General features: G+C 43.0%; 1 protein-coding gene across 1 annotated transcript in view; it reads left to right on the top strand.

The window, feature by feature from the left end:
• Positions 1-1,903: 1,903 nt before the first annotated feature.
• bgnb (biglycan b) overlaps positions 1,904-7,442 on the top strand; it is a 16,882-nt gene continuing 11,343 nt past the window's right edge. The window contains exon 1 of the mRNA XM_005914634.2: positions 1,904-2,212. The gene's annotated coding sequence lies outside the window, so the exon portion shown is untranslated. The remainder of the gene's footprint in view (positions 2,213-7,442) is intronic.

Below are 7,442 nucleotides of genomic sequence, written 5' to 3'. Positions count from 1 at the left end.
TTGTCTTAAAAATCAACTATGATTTATCTTATTGTTACCTTCCAGTGTCCCTCAAAAATGGTGCTATCTCACTGTTTGGGCCACTCAGAGGGCCGGCTTCTTCTCCTGTGGTGCTACAGTATATTTACAGTTGCACTATAATGAAAATGTGTGAGTCTGTGTGTGAGTCTGTTAGAGAGCGACGTGCAAATTTTCTTCCACAGCAATTCAAAAATGGAATTTCCTGACCTGTTTTGTCACGACAAGCCTCTAGAATAACATCATTGGTACTGTCCATCAATTCATTTTATTCTTATCCAGTTCAGGGCTGCAGGAGCGCTGGAGCCTATCACAGCTACCACAGGGTGAGAGTCGGGGATCACTCCAGTCTGTGGGCTAACACAGAGAAGCACATAAACACTCACATCTACAGCCTATTTAGTCACAGTTTTAGCCCAACCCCACTAACTGCATGTTTTTGGGGTGTGGGAGGAACCAGAGTACCTGAACAGGACATGAAATCTCCACACAGAAAGTCCCAGCCACATGATGGATTTGAACTCTGGACCTTCTTGCTGTGAAGCAACACTGTTCCACCATCCTGCCCTAATAGCCATCTTGAAAACTGTATACATATAACGCTGTGCAAAGTCTTGAGCAGCCATTTATATCGTGCTAGGTAAATGTGGAGATAGATGCACAGACATCTTGAAACAGGAGGAAATGTGAATGGACAAAACAGCATATAAGGCAAAAGCAGAGTTTGTACAGTTCTAACAAGATTATCTTTGGCACGACCGCCTTTATTCTTGACACAACCCTTGTTGTGATTTGGTGCTTCTTTGGATGTTTGCTCCGTTTTGCTTCATTGTAGGTCTAGATGACTCCACGCTGCTTCAGTAAGGTGCGGGCTCGGGGATGTCAGTCCATGGCTGATAGTGTTGCTGTGTGAGAGTTTCTGTCCAGGTATGGTTTTACTGTGCTGGCACAGTGTTAGCATCACTATCATGCTGAAAAAGGAAGCTGTTGCCAGTCAGAGAAAGCGCTTCCATTTTGGATCCAATCTACTTTTCTGCTTTCATAATTTCATCAATTTTGACAAGATCCCAACACTGCTGGCTGAAATCCAGCCTGTGACATACTATTTTTTATAGACATTCACTTTTGTATCTCTTTCCTCCCCTATAATTAGATTTGAAGCAAAAAAAAAATCACATTTGGATTCATCACTCCATAAGACCCATTGTCACAGATTTTCAGTCCAGTTCTTGTGTAGTTTCGTCATTTTTAAGGACACTGCACCACACTAAGATATGCCAAGTTCTTGGCTAATAGCACTTTGAAAACCACCTTGTTGGTCTGTGTTATCGACATAGATTCAACTAAAGAAATGGAAACAGATGAAACAAATGTGTTCTGCAGCGGGCTGCTAATAACAAAATGTCAGAAGATATGTTAGCTCTTTGCTGTGTAGGCACAGAACTGGTTCATCCTTTACGTTAGGTGCATTTATATGCTTAAATAATTTATAGGTCGGTGTTAAGGCCTAACAAACAAAAACTATTCCTCTGATAATGGTCAGTTTCAAGAACTTAACTAAAAATTTGAAAAATCCGCCAATGAACTTAAATGCACTTAGGACGTCTTGTAGAGAAACTGCAGAAATATTACTCAAAGCCACTTAGCCAATACAAGAAACTGCCTCCTTGGATGCAAAATATAAAGAAATAAGGGTTGGCTCAAGACCTTTCCACAGAACATGGCCGTAAATAAAAAGACCCCTAATTATTCAAAGTTGTGGATGTTATCTGCTGCGGTTTCACTGCAGAAACGATTGCTTGTAATATCACAGCTCTGCCACTTTCAGCCGTTACTGGCAGGCTGCTGAAATACAGCAAGGAAGTAGACATACTCCCTCCTCTTCCTCCTCCTTCTTCTCCGAAGCTCAGAGCCTGGCTTGTTAACTTTATGGGCTCAACTCCCTCGGAACGCAGTCATTTCCTCGACTTGGACTGGAAGGCGCGCACACGGTGGCCTGACGCGGAACGCAGTTGCACACGGAGCTGCGGCTGGATGTCAGCGGATCGTAGGGAAACACCGCGATAATCCCTAAATGTGATGAAAATATAGGATATTTTATCATCTCCAAGATAAACTGACGCACAGAAGGAGAAAAGCAATCGTCAACCTACTTTTTGGAACTTGGAATAAAAATCTTATTTCTTTCCCAAAGGTAGGGGAGTTGGGTTATTTTAATATATGTACTTTTTAACTTGGCAGCGGACTCGGAAGCAACAAAATCTGTATTAATTAAAATGAGATAGCTGCCTCCACTTTTTTCTTTCTTTTTTCTTTTTTTAAACAAAAAGTTTCCCAAATATTTTTTACGTTTTGATGGAGCTGCCAGCGTTTATATTTACAGCTGAAAACACAGTACACTGATAGAAATGAATAGAAATCATTTTAATCGTTCATTTATTTCCCTGCAAATATCTGATTATGAATATGTGTATTTGATGGCTTTGGGATTCAACCTGTTGCATCTTGTGGTCCATAGCGTTGACCTGTAGTTTTAGCTCTTACCCCAGGCGCCCACAAGATGGCGCAATGAATCTCCAAAGCTCATTCAAGCTCTAATTACAAGGTAAGAAGATAATTAAGCAAACCTCTTTCCACTTAGTTGGTTCTCTAAATAAGTGGGCTCTTATTCTATCATCAGGCTCTAAATGTAACATCGTGTAGAGCAGGTCTTTTAGGTCCATCCATGCATCCTCATTTTGGGAGAATAATTATAGTGAAACAGCCATTCGAGTCCTTCTTGTATACAGACTGCTTTACCCTCAAATTCAGCTCTGGGTAGGCCGACACAGTGTTTTGAGAAAACTGTGTGTGGAGGTACTTTCTTTGGCAAAAAGATTATTATAGCTCGCTCTCCTCTTAGCTGTATTTTGTTTTTTAACATAATATTATGCAGACAAAATATGAAGCTCTTTGAAGAACAACCTTTTTCCTCCCTCAGTGACCCAGTTCTGTCTTGTAATGATCATTATATGTCCAGTGGTTAACTCCCCCGTATGAGACACTGAACTGTCTCCTTAAAGACAGGGAAACTGTGTTAGTCTGACTTCAGCCCGTCAAAATGATGGTCTGAAGCTTCAGGAACAAACAGCTTCAGGAACAAACAGCTTCAGGAACAAACAGCTTCAGGAACAAACAGGCTGCTTTCCTATTGCCGCTCTACACCTGCTGCTCTGTCTGTCCTGTGATTCTCACTATCTCCCTGTCTATCCGTCCACCTGCCTGCCTGGGCACTTATTATGGTGCACCTTTGGTCATCTCCAAGACAACCTGAAGCTGCCAACATTTATTTTTTCCATCATACACTTGCCTAAATGCATACTCAGTCCCATGCAGCTACACATTCTCTCTGCAGATGGTAGTTATCATTTCTTTTCTCCAGTTAGAAGTTGTGCTTTTTTTGGCCGTGTTTTGACAATAAAATATGCCAATTGTTCCATTTTGGGTTGTCATAAAGCAACCATTGTTTATAGTCTCTCTTCATACCACACTTATAACTGGCCCAAGTTTTGGAATAGTCCACATGCTCTGAGGCTCATCTGCCCACAGGCGTGGATCCTCAGGTCCTACGCTCCTCTCCAGCTGACTGATTAGGCTCTTTTTTTGCTTTTTAGCTTTGCTCTGCTCACTGCTGTGCATTTGGTTAAGCCTCATCTCTGCAGCACTGAGCTGCTCACCACCACATCCAAGCTTGGTGGCATCAGAGGAGCTGCCAAACAGTTCCTTTTTTTAGGGACGGCAGTCACCAAATTACAGCCGCTGGGGCAGTTAACTCCACCCGAATGCTTGTACCAGACCCGCCTAACAGCCTGCCTGTCTGAAGAGTGCATGAATTGGGGACGCGTGTGAGTGTGTCAGAGCCTTTGTGTTTGTTTGACATCCTACTTGCAAACATTGTGGTAGGTTTACACTTGTGTAAAAATGTGAAACAGGTGTACAGTGTTACCCACGCTGCTTACAAGACCATATGTCATGTATTCGTGAGTTAATAAACTCTGACACAAGGTTATTAAAGCAGGTGACGTGTGTCCGAGTTTACTGCAGCTTCTGTCCAAGTCAAGGGGAAAAAACGTTCTCACTCAGTGACCAGATTTCTATTTATTCTCTGCAACGCCATGTTAAGCCATGTCAGATTGTTTCAGCACAGTCAGCACTGTGATCACTTGGAGCCACCGTGTGATCTTAATCGGCACCAAGCGTTGACGTGGCGGCTGCCAATACAGTGGTGTTGCAGAGCCAGCTGGCACTTGCTGAGCTCTCTGCCCCACCTTAATTCTGCCAACTCAACTGCTAACAAAGCAGAGCTGAACTGTTCCAGAGGATGAAAACGAGGTTTTACGTCAGGTTCACTGTACAGCGATGTCACAGGGTGAGACCTCATCTCTCGTAGGGGTCAAAGTAGGAAAAAGATGAATGTTTCCTCTCTTTCATCTGCAGAACAGAGTGACATTACTGGCATCTCAGAGAGCACTGAGTTTAAACATATGTATGTTTAGCTTGAAAAAGGCAAATGCTATCATTTTTATGAGCTCTGGCTGTAACACAGTGCAGTGATGTGAGGCGCGATGAATAACCCAGGACTTGATGGATGCTTTTTACCATAACTACGTCCTGACGCAACCTCACATCCTTTTGGGGGTGAGTCAGGAAGAACATCCGGCATAAAAAACAGCCAAATGAAACATGGAGAGATACCCACCATGTGAATAAAGGAGCAGCCGAAAGCAGACTTTACTGTGCTCTATGTCTCAGAATCTACGTCTCTTGCCTCTCCCGCTTGTCCAATTTTCACATTTGAATTCAACAGTGAAGAATTGGAAGTTTCTGTTTTCTCCTGCCTGTTATGACAGCTTCAACCACATGTGGTTGTTTACACAGACATATTAAGTGTGAGTATGTGGGTGTGACTGACAAACTGAGAGTGAGGCATCTTTAAGCTTGCAGGGAAATTCCTTAATTTTCCGTCTTTGGTCTGTTCACTTTTTTTTGAAGGTAGAGGGATGTTTGTGCTTGTGCTGTTTCAGCACCGAGCCCGAGGGATCAGTAGCAGCGCTGTATTCTCAAAAGCACGTGGATACGCATAGATTTAAAGGGGATTTCTTCCCATACGAAAAACATTAGCCTGGTTGCAGCTGCAGATTCAGGTGCAGTTTCTGTCAATTCGGACTCAGTGTTTTAGTTAAAAGCACTAAAAATAGATGTAAAGTCCAAAAGGCGAAGATATCGACTGAGTGTTCACTTAATTTTTGCCAAGTAGTGCAGGAGAGATGCTACGACTTGGAAAGTCCTTCTTTTGTTCCTGTGATCCTTCGGCTCCCTTGTTGCCCACAACCTTCTGCTTACACACAACTCCCACTTTTTCTTTCTTCTCTCTGTCTGTCTCATAATTATCGTTCTGCTCTTTCCTTTTTCCTTTTTTGTGTCGTCTGCACTCCCTCCAGCTACACACACACACTGCAGACAGTAAAGTGAGACAGGAATAGCCAGCCATCCATCCATTAAACCACTCGCCCTTTGGATGGGAGGCGAGATGAAGAGCCAAGGCAACAACAATTAAGGCTGAAGGCTTTGGTTTGTTTCCGTCTCAGCCCGGATGTTTCACAGCTCACAGCTGGAGGGAAAGAAATTCATATGTACAAACACCAGGGTTGGATAAAAGTGGGTATTACCGACTCCTTAATTGTGGGACATAGTAAAGGCTTATCTTCATGACGTGTTTATAGTAGCCTTGTATGTAATTCCTGGGTGATAATAAACCGTATCGGACTTGTTCCTGTCTCCCTTTTTTTCTTCTCTTTGATGCTCAGCACCTCTGTCTGCAAATCGTCTGTCACATCGCTTCAATTCTTTGGTCTGACTGAGAGAAAAAGGCTCCACAAATTAGAGCATGGGTGACACTTTTTGTGGATTTACAACGTATACTTCTTATACCTCCCATAATGTTGCAAAGGGACAAACTGCAGAAATTGTAGGTGTATAAATAGGTCTAGTGGTGTCTTCTGTATATCTTCCAGCTCTTTGTGTGCTGCGTGTCATTGTGTGATGCTGACTATATGCCCTAGCTGTGTCCTTTTGGCTGCATTCTTCTGACCAAGCCAAGGCCAGTGGTGCTTTTTCTTTTCTGGTATAATTTGGCAGCTATTTTTATTGCAGGGAGCAAACTACAGGGGCCAGATATTCGTGCTTCCTGGCCAGGTCCACATCCACGTCTTTCTTCTTTCCTTAAATAATACCATTATTTCTTTGAGTAGAGAAAATTCCATTTGCAATTGCAGTGGTCAGAGAATTAATACATTATTAAATAAGAGCTCACAACTCAATATTTACTCACGAGAGGCTCGAATGCTCTAAAGACACGCTCACTTGCTTCCATCTGTTAGCTCCGCCCTCGGCTCCCCCTTGTACTCCCCTTAGTTCTGATAATATTGGGAGTTGAGTCATTTCATCTTCTTGTTTCCAGTGAAAAACAGATCATGTTGCTACAAAACTCTTGTGTTTATCAAGGCCCATTTGCATACTAACCATCTTTTCAGTCTTATGCAGGATTACGGAGCTGGAGATCAGAGGAGGAATTAACACGAAAAAATGAGAGCTTAAAAGGTCACTTCATAGGATTAGCCTCTAGGGTCATGTTTACGACCCTGTATGCTGCACGGCTCAAGTGACCTGCTAACAGTCTCGCTTTTTTTTTTTCTAGGAATGACTTTTTAGGGGGAGGAATGACTGTGCTGAAGTGTTAGTTAGGTCAGTGCACCCTGTGTAAAGTAGGCAAACAAAAATGCACAAATGCACACACACTGCTTACATGTCTGATGACATGTAAGCAGTGTGTGTGTGTGCACGCGCATACTATGACATCATGGAGTCTGTTTCCTGAGAAACCATGCAAACCTGTATGCACACATTTGCCCTTGCACACCCACTTTCTCCTGTAAATGAATGGTGGCTTTGTTGCAATGCTCATTTGCAGGAATAAACTTTTCCACAATTTACTGTAGGTGATGTTCCTCGCGCTATCTGATTGGCTAGTTAGAAGAGCCTTACTCTTATGAGACCTGTGGTGTGCACGAGGCAGACAGTGACATGGTGCGGTTGAAGTCACTTTTCTTCCCAGAGTCAAATGCTGGCAAGTGCTGGAGGGGACTGGGTGCATTTGCCCTCCATAGTCTTAGTTTCACTCGTCCTTCTAGGTGTGCAATAAAGAGTAGGACTGTAATTATGAATGAGCAGAGCATTTCATGCTATTTTAGAGTGAAATGAAATACACCAGCGAGTATGTGCTGTCTGTGACAGAACAGGTATCCAGCCCTGCCCATGCAGTTTTCCTTTCTCCTGCATGTTTACTTCAGAAACACTTAGATGTGCATATTCCTGTCCACACACAC

This window comes from Haplochromis burtoni, unplaced genomic scaffold (genome assembly GCF_018398535.1).
Source record: "Haplochromis burtoni strain Fernald_Lab_line unplaced genomic scaffold, NCSU_Asbu1 Contig_9, whole genome shotgun sequence".
Lineage (NCBI taxonomy): Eukaryota > Metazoa > Chordata > Actinopteri > Cichliformes > Cichlidae > Haplochromis > Haplochromis burtoni.
The sequence above is the reverse complement of the archived record's forward strand: the minus strand, read 5'-3'. Positions and strand labels throughout refer to the sequence as shown.